Source organism: Acinonyx jubatus, chromosome B2, assembly GCF_027475565.1.
Source record: "Acinonyx jubatus isolate Ajub_Pintada_27869175 chromosome B2, VMU_Ajub_asm_v1.0, whole genome shotgun sequence".
NCBI lineage: Eukaryota > Metazoa > Chordata > Mammalia > Carnivora > Felidae > Acinonyx > Acinonyx jubatus.
In genome coordinates, this window is record NC_069385.1 from 147,638,102 (window position 1) to 147,652,595 (window position 14,494).

Genomic DNA, 14,494 nt, shown 5'->3' on the forward strand with positions numbered 1-14,494 from the left:
CCATTGGCTGAGGCTGGAGACACGACCAGGCGCTGATCCTGGAGCTCCTGGTATATTAAGTGTTCTTGACCATCCTGCCTGAGGAGCTATAGGCCTAAATTCAAAAACATAATTCAGGGGAAAGTGATACCTTTGCTGTGGGAGAAATCTGGTAAACAACACCTTAAGTAATCCAACAACAGCTAGTAATGGGAGGAACTGATATATGGCTTCTGATACCATTGCTTCACTGAGGACACATCACTTCTGTGGTATTTTTGGCAAAAAAAAAAAAATGCATAACCTGAATCTAGTTGTGAGGAAACATTAGGCAAACCCAAGTTTGGGGCAGAGTGTTCAACAGACCAACTGCCCTGTGTTCTTCAAAAATATCTATGTTTGAGAGACAAACATTGGGGAATTGTTTTAGATTAAAGGAGATTAAGAAATGTAATGTGAGCTCAATGTGTGAGCCTAGGTCGGATCCTAGACTGGAATAAAATTTATGTGAAGAACATTATTGGGACAGTTGGCATAATGGAAACATGGACCATTCATTCAATAATAGTATTGTATCAGTGTTCAGTTTGAGTCAGGCATTGTTTTGTGGCCCCAAAGGCAGAATGTCTCTGTTTTTAGAATGTGCATGTTAAAGTGTTCAGGGATGAAGGTTCTTGGTACCACAACACATCTTTAGGAAGTTTAGTGGGTTAGCGAATGACAGCAGTCAGGTACACGTGGAGGAGAAAACCAAGTGTCAAGCATTAATAATAGGCAAATCTCAGTAAAAGGGATATAGCACTCATGTTGTTCCTATAATTTTTTCTAAGTGAAGGTTGAAATAAAAACCATACCCACACCAGAACAAACCCAAAGAGTGAATATCAAGTCTTGGCTTTTATTGGAGGAGTGTACAGAGTATGTGATAAGCCAGGCCACCTTGTGGAAGGAGGGAGGTAAGTGACAGATGTCTCAGTAGAGGAAAGGCTGGAACGCACTTGGTGACAGTACTAGTCTGTATATTCTGGGTTGTTTCGACAACTCTACCAGACACTCGAAACTTCTCATGTAAGGAAGGTTTTCTCATTGGATTTCTTCTTTCCAACAGAGGCCAGTTTGCACTGAAGTGTTTTCTCGTAGCATCTACATTTTCCACTGGATGATTAGCAAGCTTCTTTCAGACTCAGGACTCCTTTAAGATGAACTCACACACCACTTACCTCACAGACACTGAAATTCTTCCAGCGGCCATTCACCTCACTAGATATAAGCATTAAATAATGCAGGTTTAGAGCTGGAAGAGATCAAAACAAAACGCCCTCCCTCCTTCCTCAAGCCTTTGTTAAGTGCCGACCCTGTGCCAACCATGTAAAGGAAAACGATGCAAAAAAATGTTTAGCAGATGCAAAATGGGCATTCTTCCAAGATGAAAAGTGCTTTATTGGGAAGAATTATTTTATTTTTATTTTATTTCATTCAGAGATTTGCGGCATGTCTCAGACCACTGCTCCTGACTTCCTACTGGCTTTACAGTGTTTATAGGCAACATAGTTCCCTTTCAATAATGAAAAACTGGCCCAACTATGGTAAGAATATAAGTCTCCCTTAGGGTGTTTGGTCTTCTAATTTGTCATTATGTCACTTTTCTGCTCTACACCCTTTGATCCTCCAAAACTAAGACTCTTCACACTTCCCTGGTCATTGAGAATGTTTCTCCTGTTTCTCTCTCTCTTTTTAAAGTTTATTACTTAGAGAAAGAGAGAGAGAGAGAGAGAGATATCTCGGGTGGGGGAGGGGCAGAGAGAGAGAGAGAGAGTGAGAGAATCCCAAGCAGGCCCCATGCTGTCAGCACAGAGCCTGATGCAGGGCTCCGTCTCACAAACTGAGATCGTGACCTGAACCAAAGTCAAGAGTCGGGTGCTCAACCAACTAAACCACCCAGATGCCCCTCCCCTGTCTCTTTTTGTAGTTTTTACATCTCACTTCTGTAGGGAATAGAAATCACTTCTGTTACAGGCCGATAATATGATCTCCATGTTCCCCTATCCTTGCAAATACAATGTGTTCTTAAAACAATTGACATCTGGGGGCGCCTGGGCGGCTCAGTCGGTTAAGCGTCTGACTTCGGCTCAGGTCATGATCTCACAGTCCAGTCCATGAGTTCGAGCCCCGCGTCGGGCTCCGTGCTGACAGCTCAGAGCCTGGAGCCCGTTTCAGATTCTGTCTCCCTCTCTCTCTGCCCCTCCCCTGTTCATGCTCTGTCTCTGTCTGTCTTAAATATAAATAAACGTTAAAAAAAAAGAACATCTGGAGGAGCATCAAAAGTTATCAAAGGTGGTGTCAGGCCTTCAGACGCCACTCAAATGTGAATTGCCATAAGCTCAACTTTTAAAAAGTTGAGATATAATTGGCATATATAAGTTTCAGGTCTACAATATAATAATTTGGTATTTGTATACATCCTGAAGCAATCACCACAGTAAGTGTAGTTAACATCCATCACCATGTATAGTTACAATTTTTTTCATTGAATGAAAACATTTAAGATCTCTCAGCAACTCTCAAATGTGCAATACAGTATCATTAGCCATAGTCACCATGGGATACATTACAGCCTCCTCCCTTATTTATTTTATAACTGCAAGTTTGTATCTTCTGACCACCTTCACCCATTTCACCCCCTCTCGCCTCCCGCCTCCGGTGACCACCAGTCTGTTCTCTGTGTCTGAGTTTGGTTCGTTGTTCTTTAGATTCCACATATCAGTGAGATCATATGGTATTTGTCTTTCTGTGTCTGGCGTATTTCACTTAGCATAATGCCTTCAGTGTCCATCCAGGCAAATGACCAGATGTCATTCTTTTTTATGGCTAAACAGTATTCCATTGTATTTATATACCAGTTTCCTCAAACAACCATCCCCTGATGGACACTGTGGTTGTGCCCGTGTCTTCGCTACTGTGTGTAATGCAGCCATGAGCATGTGGGTGCAGATCTCTTTCTGAGCTCGTGATTTCTTTGCCTTTGAAAGTGGGATTTCTGGATATGTGGTAGTTCTATTTTTATTTTGTTGAGGAACCTCTATGCTGTTTTCCATAGCAGCCATTCCAATTTACATTCCCACCAACAGTGAACAAGGGATCCCTTTCCTCCACGTTCTGCCAGACCCTTGTTATCTCTTGTCTTTTTGATAATAACTATCCTAACAAGGGTGGTTTGGATTTACATTTCCCTGATGGTGAATGATGTTGAGCACTTTTTTTTTTTTTAACGTTTATTTATTTTTGAGACAGAGAGAGACAGAGCATGAATGGGGGAGGGTCAGAGAGAGGGAGACACAGAATCCGAAACAGGCTCCAGCCTCCGAGCTGTCAGCACAGAGCCCAACGCCGGGCTTGAACTCAGGAACCTCGAGATCATGACCTGAGCCAAACTCAGCCGCTCAACCGACTGAGCCACCCAGGCGCCCCTGTTGAGCACTTTTTTTATGTACCTGTTTGCCATCTTTACATCTTTGGGTAAATGTCTATTCAGATCCTCTGCCCGTTTTTAAATTTTTAGAATCAGTTTGGATGTGTTTTTCTTTTTCTTTTTCAATCGAGTTGCATGGGTTCTTTATACCCAGGCACATACCCCAGAGACACTGCAGCTTTAGTTCCGGACCACTGCAGTAAAGTGAGTCAAATGAATGTTTTCGTTTCCCAGTCGTATAAAAGTTGTGTTTACACTATTATTAAGTGTGCAATAGCATTGTGTCTACAAAAACCACATAGATGCCTTAATTTAAAGATCCTCTGTTGTTAAAATGTGCTAACCATCATCTGAGCTTTCCACACGCTGTAACCACTGACCACAGATCACCATACCAAATAATACTGAACAGGATGAAATCAAAAGGTTGAAAACGTTGTGAGAATTACCAAAACGAAGTGAGCCAATGTTGAAAACATGGCGCCAACAGCCCGCTGGATGCTCGGTTGTCACCACCTTCACTTTGGGGGGAGAAAGGCAGTGTCTGTGACGTGCGGTAAAATGAAGCCTGCGGGTATTGGGGGTATTGGTCCCCATCAGACATGTGATTTGCAAATCTTTTCTCGCATCCAGCAGGTTGCCGGCCCTGCGCCCCCAGCGCGGAACCGGGCATGCACCCGGTTTTCGTCCGGGCTTCGGGCCCTGTGGCCGCCCCCCACCCCAGGTCGTCAGCACGTGGGGAAGTTTCGGCGGGGGGAGGGGAGGGGGGCAGGGCGACCTCCCCAGGCGGAGCCCCGAGAGCGAGGCGGGCCTGCCCTGTGCGCTAGCGACCCCCATCCGTGGCTTTCCGCTTGGACGAGAGGCGCTTCTGCTCTCGGAGCGATTTTGCGGCCGCGAGCCCCGCCCCCCACCAGCCTCTCAAACTCGCAGGCGGCTGTCAGTCTGGGAAGCGGCGGGGACGGACCCGGGGGAGGGCTCACACCTGGTGGGGGAGGAACCCGGGGGGCGGGGGGAGGTGGGGAGGGCGCACCCCTGGCCGCGCTGAGGGACCCGGGGAAGGGCGCACACTTGGTCGGGGGAGGAACCTGGGAGGTTGGGGGAGGAACCCGGGGGGCGGGGGGAGGGCGCACCTCTGGCTGCGCGGAGGGACCCGGGGGAGGGCGCACACCTGGTGGGGGAGGAACCCGGGGAGCGGGGGGAGGTGGGGGGGGCGCACCCCTGGCCGCGCGGAGGGACCCGGGGGAGGGCGCACACCTGGTGGGGGAGGAACCCGGGGAGCGGGGGGAGGTGGGGGGGGCGCACCCCTGGCCGAGCGGAGGGACCCGGGGAAGGGCGCACACCTGGCGGGCGGCCCTGCGGCCTGGGGTTAGGGAGGGATGCTGGGGGGTCGTCACCACGCGGCGGTGCGGGGCTTCGGCAGCCTGCGGGGAGACCCCCCCCCCCCCCCCCGCCTGCCCGGGGGAGCGGGTTTGGCGGCACCGCCCGCAGTTCGCGCTCCCGCGGCCTCTGCGCTTTCCCGGGAAGGCGCGGAGCTGGGGCTCTGAGGCGGCACCTGGTGGTCGCGGGGCAGAGGCGCGGCCCGCGGGGGGCGAGCACTTCCGTGCACCTGCGCCGGCGCGCCCGCGTCCCACGTGCTGGGCTCGGTCGTGCGCGGGAATTAACGCCAACGGGGAGACGAAGCTTCCCCACCCCAGCTCGTCCGTGTGTCCCCGCTCATCCGGTGTCCCCTCCGGAGTCTAGTGCCTCGTGTGCGGGGACCGCATCTGGCGTATTTTGCCTTGTGGTCAAAATATTTTATTACGGAAAATGTTAAAGTTTTTTTCCTTTTTTTTTTTAATTAGTAAACTGTACCCCCAACGTGGGGCTCGAACTCAGAACCCCTAAATCAAGAGTCGCTTGCTCTCATGACCGGGTCAGCCGCACCCCTACGTTTATTATAGAAATTTTTACACACAAAACAAAACCAGGAAACCTATAAAGCCTCCAAATGCCTCTCCCGCCCTCTCCCTCCCAACCCCCTCTGTCTATACCATTTTCCTCCTGTACTGTAAGGAAAATCCAGGTATCATTATTTATTTTATCCATAAAGATTCCAATGTGTAAGAGAAGAGAGGTGGGACTTTTAAATATCAGCACTGCGTATTTAGTGAGCATGTCTAGTAGGGGGGAAAGTGGCTTCTTCAGATGTCTTTGTTTTATTCTTTTTTATTTTGATCAGTGTGATTATTTTCTTAGAATGGCCTTTTTAAATTATTTATTTATTTATTTATTCATTTATAAAGTTGTGAGAGAGAAAAAGCGTGAGTGGGGAAGGAGCAGAGAGAGGGGGAGACACAGAATCCGAAGCAGGTTCCAGGTTCTGAGCTGTCAGCCCCGAGCCCCACACTGGCTCAAACCCTGAGATCATGACCTGAGCCAAAGCCAAGAGTCAGATGCTCAACGGACTGAGCCACCCACATGCCCCTATTTACTTTTTCAATGTTTACTTATTTTTGAGACAGAGAAGGAGATGGAGAATCCAAAGCAGGCTCCACGCTGTCAGCACAGAGCCCCACTTGGGGCTGAAACCCACAATGTGAGATCATAATCTGAGCGAAGTCGTGAGTTCAACCAACTGAGCCACTCAGGCTCCCCTAGAATCAGGTGCACAATTCCATTGCCCAAAGTTGGTAGATAGAGGTTTGCTTACATCATCGGCAGGACCATTTCCTTTTAAAGGATCAAAGTTAAGGGCACCTGGGTGGCTCAGTCAGCTAAGCCTCTGACTTCAGCTCAGGTCTTCATCTCACAGTTCGTGAGTTTGAGCCCAGAGTGGGATTCTGGGCTGACAGCTCAGAGCCTGAAGCCTGCTTCAGATTCTGTGTGTGTCCCTCTCTCTCTGCCCCTCCCTCACTCACACTCTTTCTCTAAAAAATGAATAAATGTTAAAAAGTTTTTGAAACAAATGTAAGGGATCAATGTTAAATACTGATTTTATTAATTTGAACATAATCTGCAATATTCTTCAGGAACAGAGTCACCTAGATGTTCATGCTCATAGTGATGTGTGATATCTCCCTCCATTTCCCTGCTGTCATTGAATACCTTGCAATTGCCTCCTTAAAGTCTCCTCTCCCTGGACTTCATTTACTCTTTACATTTAGCCTGGGTCCTTTTTCTGTCAAAACACACTTTCTTCTCAGAAGCTTGTACTTGGATCTTCAGGTTTCAAGACCAACCTGCCACCCTAGCTAAGAAGACATCTACAAATACAAGAGTGTCTTTATTCCAGTTAATATGGATTCAAACAAATTGGTTATCAAAGCTTTTGTGAGATTGGAAGTTTTCTTAAACATTTTCCCTATTCTTTTGAATAAATTAAACACATACAATTGTGCAGTATTTAAATAAATTGTCAAAAGAAAGAACAGAATCAGGGGTGCCTGGGTGGCTCAGTCGGTTGAGTGTCTGACTTCGGTTTGGGTCATGATCTCCCTGTCCGTGAGTTCGAGCCCCACTTCCCCCACTTCGGGCTTTGTGCTCACAGCTTGGAGCCTGGACCCCGCTTCAGATTCTGTGTCTCCCTCTCTCTCTGCCCCTCCCCCACTCGTGCCATGTCTCTGTCTCTCAAAAATAAATAGACATTAAAAAAAAAGAAAGAACAGAGTCATTAAAGCTGGAAAACAAACCAAGAATCAAACAATCTCCTGGTGAATTAGATACATCACACACACACACACACACACACACACGCACACACACGTTCCAGAATCTTTACCCTTGGTAATTAAAATCTTGACTAGGGAGTCAACCACTCATTTTGGATATAAATCTGATAATTTTTACAGTCTTCTAAAAAGCTAAATTCGTCAGCAAACTCTTTGCCCTTTGCCCAGGGTTTGCCTGGGGCTGAGGGCGCCCCAGGGAGGAGGAACTCAAAGGGGAGCTCAAAGGGGAAAGCTCTCAGCATCAAACCCGGAGTGGTCGCCCTGCAGGCCCTGCCAGTGTGCATCTGAGTCAGCTGCAGGTGTATCTTGGATATATAAATATATCTTGGATGTGGTCTTTCAGAAATATTAAACAGACTGTATTCATCCTCTGCTTGTGAGGCTTCAATACTTTCCCATTGTAGTTGGGGTAAAATTTCAAATCCTGAACATAGTCAATGCCTGTGTGAATTGGCCACACTGTCCCCAGTGGGCTTGCTTTCCCCACTGTCTCCACTGCTTACTGGGTCTGGCTCACACTGGCCTTCTCCCAAGCTTCCTGACCACGACCCCCCTCCCCTACACACACCTCTCACTCTGCCCGGAATACCCCTCACTTCACGTGCCCCTGCCTGTCCCGACACTGCCCTAATTTTATACTAAATGTCACCTACGCACCTAAAGGGTATCTGTTCAGAGCCACATTCCCTACTCTCCCAGTGAACGTGAACTCCCCCGTGTGATTGTTCTCATGCCACTCTGTACATTTTTCCTGTCGCCTAACAAAATTTGTGGTCATGTACTTACGTGTGTTCTTTGTTTAAACGTCTCTCTTCCCCCTGACAGTGTATGCTGTGCACGGGAAGAGAAAGGACATTTGTTAAATAGTTGTTGAGAGAACAGAGGCGTAGACGTCAGGTGCTGTGATTTCATCACGCTCGGAGTCCGAGTTCTTTCGGTGGATTTGTAGCAGTCTCTCCTCCTCCTGCAACTACACAATATTAATTAAACAGGATCACCATCAAACACACGTCCCAAGCTTGAACCGTGAGTCCCCACACTGCTCAGTGATTGTTATCTACACACGTAGGGAAGGAGAGAAAAACCAGAATAACAGGCACAGAGGAGCTGAGACCATCTGAAGGATGGTTATGGGGGAAAAGGGTGGAGACACAGGGTTAACGCAGGGTGCCTGGTGGAAATCCCACTCGGACCCTGTTTGAGAGCAGGTAGTGATCAAATACCTTCCCGAAGATCAAATGCTCCCCCTGAGGAAATGAAAACTGCAACTGAGAAGAGATGGGGAAGTGGAGCCCCATCCTCTGTGGTTGGGTGAGAAACAAGAAATGGGTTTAGGAATCTGGTGGGAAGACAGCCCAGGCAGGAGCACAATTCACTGTGCTACCAAATATAGTGAGAAGGCTGTTTCCCACTGTCCTGAAGACGTCTATAGGACCCGACCTCTTACAAGTGGCGTCCACCAGCTTGATCTGTAAGATGTTAAGATTAAACTCCTTCCTATCATATATAAAGATCGTTGGTAAACCTAGTGGCCATTTCTTTGTATCTTCATTTCCGAGCAGCATTTGGCGCTCTTCACCATGCTTCAGCCTTTAAATACTTCGTTTAAATTTATCTTTACCTTTTAAAATGAAACCACTGGAGTGCCTCGGTGGCCCAGCGAGTAGAGCATCCGGCTCTTGATCTCAGGGTTGTGAGTTCAAGCCCCAGGTTGGGTGTGGATCCTTCTTTAAAATAATGAAATTGTTAAGTAACATATGGTTAAAGAAAAAGTGAAATCTTGAAAAACCTTTAATAAAGAACGTTGAAAAACTCAGCTGTTAACAATTGACATACATCCTTCAGGACTTTTTTTTTTTTAATTTTCATATCAGAGACTTTTCAGAAATGGCAAAAGGTTCGTGCCCAGTATATAAAAAATAAATGCCAAATAAATTTTGAAAATATTGGGATATGTTAAAAACTCTTCAGCTAACTCATTAAAAAGAAATGCACAATTGTTGTGTGATGCTTAATAGATACGTAGGTGTAGGTGTAAATACTTCTGTGAGGGTAACGTGGAAAGTCGAAGTTTGGGACCTTGATAAAATTGATGCTGTAGCTGAATGGCCCTCACTGATATTAAATATCTAAACCAGGGATGCTTGGCTGGCCCAGTCAGTAGACCGTGTGACTCTTGATTTCCAGGTTGTAAGGTAGAGCCCCACGTTGGGTGTAGAGATTACTTTAAAAAATAATAAATATCTGGGGACACCTGGGTGGCTCAGTAGGTTAAGCATCCAACTCTTTGCTTCAGCTCAGGTTATGATCTCAAGGTTCAGTTCATGAGTTCAAGCCCCACATGGGGCTCTGTGCTGGCACAGTGGAGCCTGCCTGGGATTCTCTCTCTCTCTTTGCCCCTTCCCCGCTCATGCATGTGCTTGTGAGTCCTCTCTGTCAAAATAAGTAAATTTTTAAAAATTAAATAAAACCCCCTTTTAAAAATAATAATAAATATCTAAACTCATTTTATCACCTAAAATGAAACACAGTACCAAAACAATACAAAAATGCTATACATACGGTTCTACAATTTGCCTTAAGAAAAAGTAATTGGGAAAATATTTGTCAGTTACTACATGTAGCTCTGTGTTGTTCTTATTAATGACCACAGACTCCTCCAATGTTATGCTTGATCATAAAATTATTCCATTTGTTAGGCATTGGGCAGTCTCTAATATTTAACTATCAGAAGTAGCCCTCCACTAAAATGTATGTAATGTGTGTGTGTGTGTGTGTGTGTATTTTTTCACACTAGTGTTGGTATTTCTCTAGCAGAATTCTCTACTAGTGGGCTGACTGTTGGGTTAAGGAAGGGTATGAACTTTGTAAATTTTAATAGGATGCAATTGTCCTTCAGGGTGGCTGGGCCCGTTAACACCTGCATGGGCAGTATTTCAGAAATCTGAAGTGGGAGTAGGGGAGGGAGAATGAGGTTTTAAGTTTCCTATCCCCATGTACAAGTTAGCTGGTGCACTTCAGTTATGTTCATTAACCGTCTGATTGTCTTCTGTGCATTGACCATACCTGGTGGGGTTTTTATTTATTTTTTTTAAATTTTTTTTCAACGTTTATTTATTTTGGGGACAGAGAGAGACAGAGCATGAGTGGGCGAGGGGCAGAGAGAGAGAGGGAGACACAGAATCGGAAACAGGCTCCAGGCTCTGAGCCATCAGCCCAGAGCCCGACGCGGGGCTGGAACTCACCGACCGCGAGATCCTGACCTGGCTGAAGTCGGACGCTTAACCGACTGTGCCACCCAGGCGCCCCCATGGTGGGGTTTTTAAATTTTTTTTTTCCTACCGGGTTTTCTTTTTCTTGTTGAATACAATTTCATGTAATTAATTATTAGTTTATTTATTAGTCCGAAAACAACTTACAGTGTCAAAGACTTACACAACAATTACTGTTTGCAAGATAATTTTCTAAGCATTTTATTGATATTAACTCATATTCATCAAAACCTTATGATTAAAAAAAAAAAACTAGGATTATCAACCCAAGAGGTTTAATTAATTGAAAATATCCTTTCTAGGTATCTTGACTCTGGTGCTCAGAGTTTGAATTAAATGTAGAGCATTTCATCCTGCATTTAACTACAGTTACTGTTTGCTTACTCCGGCACTGCTGGACGGGGATGATCAGAACGCACACACGATTCCCGGCCCTCCAGCTGAGGGAGGGTGGTGTCCATGCCGCTCCCCCCTCCCCTGGGAATCGTTCTGAAGTTGCTGGTGGGAATGGGGTTGCCCTTGACTCTCTGAAGAGCGAGTGTCCCCGCAGAGGAACGGGAACGACGGTCCCATTTAGCGGCGTGGATGCGGTAGCCCAGGGGGTAGTTTCGTGCTGACCGGAGGGATTCTGAAATTCGGAGACCGCGGGGGAGAGAAAACCACTCCCCGCAACACAGCTGAGAACAGAGCTAAGAGATTGCACAGGGGGGAAAGAAGCGCCAACATTTTGGCGGAAAAAGCGCATCTTCCCCCAAAGCTCTGCACTAAGTAAGCACCAGACCCTCAAGAGTGCGGGAGGAGGGGGGGGGTTGCAGATGAGAAGTGGGGGCCGCAGTCAGAGATGCTCGGGACGGAGCCACACCTGCACCCCGCCCTGCAGGACGGACCGCGACAGGTGAGCGCACCTGGTGCCGAGCCGGATGGGCCTCCCCGCACGCGCCTCCCGCAGGGACCTCCCCGCACGCTCTCGCCTGCCCGCTTCTTTCCGAAGCCCATTCTCGCCCTTGTAGGTCAGCGCCCAGGCCTGGTTCCACCTGCTGGCGGGTGTTTGCCCCCCCGCGCCGGGGCCGTGGGGTCTGTGTCCTTTCAGACACTTGACTCGGACCGGGTGTGGCGAGCAAGCCAGGGAAGGGCGACCGGACGCATTGGGGGAAATCCTGGAGTGCAGCGGGGAGGAAGAAATAGAACAGCCTGGGCTCCCGTGCGACGAGGTGGCCGAGTGGTTAAGGCGATGGACTGCTAATCCATTGTGCTCTGCACGCGTGGGTTCGAATCCCATCCTCGTCGGCTGGCTTTCCTTCCGGTAGTGTCGCCCTTCCCAAGCGATGCGTAAGTGTTCTCTTTTGCTGAGTTAATTCCTTACTCTCCACCCAGTGGAGTAGTTCCCTCTAATCCCGCCCCACCCCTCCTTCCCTGCCTTTTCAGTAGCTCTGCTCCTGCTGGAACCCACTTTGTCAATTGAGTTAGTGGATTCACGTTTCAGCCCCCCACCGAATTTGCATTCCCTGACAAGTTCTGCTTAGAAAGGATTCCCCACTAAGGAAACGACTGAATAATTGAGCACCAGAGAAACATGTTGCCTAACAAAGAGGAACTGATACGATTGTCTGCCGAGTAACACTGTAGCACTGGACCTCGCGGCTTATTTAAGGCACTTTCAAACTAATGTTATCTCTACTGCAGTTTTCATCTGTTGTTTATACTAACTTTAAAAGCAACCGTTACTTCCTAAGGATTCCTGTCTTTGACAAGGAGGGATATGAATTCTTAGAGGTATGACCAAGCTAAAAGTCACATTCCCAGTTAGGGCTAAAGATTTCCTCCTGAGGGGAGCAAAGGAAAATGTTAGTCTTGTGTAGTTTCCACTGTGACTTCCATATTGGCAGAACTTGGGGGAAGGGATAACATATTTATTCATTTAATTATTTCCATTTTTCCCGACACATGCTTTTTCTTTATTTTTATATTTTTAATTAATTAACTTAAGGAAACTCTATGCACAAGGTGGGGCTTGAACTCACAACCTCAGGGCTGTATGCTCTACCCACTGAGCCAGCTGGGCCCCCCTATTATTTCCATTTTTGAGAAGTTCTACAGCCACATGATACAAAAAGTATAAAAAGCTATACAGCGAGTTTTGTCACCATTTACCGTCCCCACCAGTAGGATGCTATTAGCCCTCGTGTATCCTTCCAGAAGCAAAGTATGCATGTGTAATATTAAGTTGTCAAGATATATCATTGAATGAAAAAGAACGTGGCGCAAGACAGTATGATGATGCCTGTAAAAAGCAGTCCTGTATCTGTATCTGAATAGATACACCATTTTGCACGTGTGTGTATCTGCATCCGTGTGTAAATGTCTAGCAAGGCTGTGCTGGGCTGCACGGTGTGTGCATTTGTGAGATACTGCTATTTTTCCTCCACGGGGGTTGTACTGATCTACACTCACCACCGGCAAAGTGGAAAGCAGACCAGACCACTCAGGCTTGTGCAGCCCTATAAGGGGGGCGGGGGGGAGGGTTGTTATTTCAACAAGCATTATCACATCATCTAAATGGAGACACAACCACACACAGTGAGAAGGAAATGTTTAGGGATCTGGAGCTCTCATATGCTTGGTGGCCTTGGTTTATCACAGAATTTGCAGGTACCCACGGGCCGTTTATCAAGTGGACTAAATATTTAAGATTTAATGGAATTTAGGGATTGATGAGGTTGAACCTTTGTGTGGTTTGAGGGTAGAACTCCTTTGATTGTTTTATTAGAATGAAGTTTTTAGAGGTCTAGGTCAGAGGTCTGGATCGGATCACCGGATTCAAAGCACTCACCTGGCATTGTTGTGGTTTCCAGTGCGTCTCCCCCCAAGCAATAGCATCGTCATCCCCGGGAAAGCTGCTAGAAATACAAACCCCGGGGCTGGGGCCCAGTAACGCGCGTTCTCAAGACCTGCGGGCAAACCTAATTTGTGCCACAGCTACTTCTGTTTTGTTTCAAAACGCGGCTGAGACCTGGTTTCTTGGTGCCCATCTTTTCCCCCCAGGACCCACGTCTCTCCCATCCTTCCAACATCAGCATGATGAAGGTTTATCCTGAACCTTCGCGGCTTTGCCTGGTTTAGTGTCTCCAACCCCTACTGTGCCATGTCCTAGGACCCACAGGGCGAGCTAATGTGGCGCGAAAGACATCCGCCCAAACCATCAGGGACAAACCTGTAAAACGACAAAATCCGTTTATCGAATCAATGCAGCGACGGGAGACCCCAGAGGAACGAGCAATGCGTTCCAACAAGGGGGGTGGGGGTGGGGGAGGAATGGCCTTTGTTGGGATCTGAGTCCCTGGAGCAGGGCTCCGAGGAGCCTGGAGGACGGAGGGAGTGGCGGGAGCTGGTCGGTGCCTGTTTCCGGTAGGATTCTCTGGGGACAGAGCACTGTCATCAGAGGGCAGCGGGGCCGGGCGTGGCGGGAGGCAAGAAGCCCCTTTCCACCCCTGCCGCAGGTGGGCCTGTTTCCGATGAGTGGCCCACTTAGTGCACTTTCGTCTGGCAACCCTGATGGAGCGCTGGCAGGCCGGGGTTGGGGGTCCGGGAGTCCCCGGCCAGGGACCACCCCCCACCCCCCCACTCGAGGACGCAGCTCAGGGCTCCGAGACGACGTTGTCGCTCCCTGAGGCTGAGTCAGCGCCGCGCATGCGGAGACCGGACGCCAAGGCCGCAGCGTGCACCCGGGTCCTGGTTTGTGACCCTTGCGGCGCTGCTCCCGCCGGTGGCGCCTACTCAGGACGTCCGCTCAGGACACGCGCCGGAGGGGGTTTGGGCCAAGCAGAGGCTGGAGCGCAGGTGGAGGCGGAGACAGGCGGAGGACCAGGTGGCCTGGGGTCCGGCTTGAAGTCGCTGTCACACACGTCCGGTGGGAGAGGGAATTGCCTTCGGCAGGGCAAACTGGAGGGTTATTGATTATCGCCACTTAAAAAGTAGATTTCAAGGGGCCTGGGTGGCTCAGTCGGTTGAACGTCAGACTCTGATCTCACCTCAGGTCATGATCTCAGCTCTTGGGCTCGAGCCCCACA

General features: G+C 48.2%; 1 non-coding gene across 1 annotated transcript; it reads left to right on the top strand.

Annotated features, from left to right (window-relative positions):
• The first annotated feature begins 11,632 nt into the window (after positions 1 to 11,632).
• TRNAS-GCU (transfer RNA serine (anticodon GCU)) lies at positions 11,633 to 11,714 on the top strand. Its single transcript has one exon. It is a non-coding gene; the product is annotated as a tRNA-Ser (tRNA).
• The last annotated feature ends 2,780 nt before the right edge of the window (positions 11,715 to 14,494 follow it).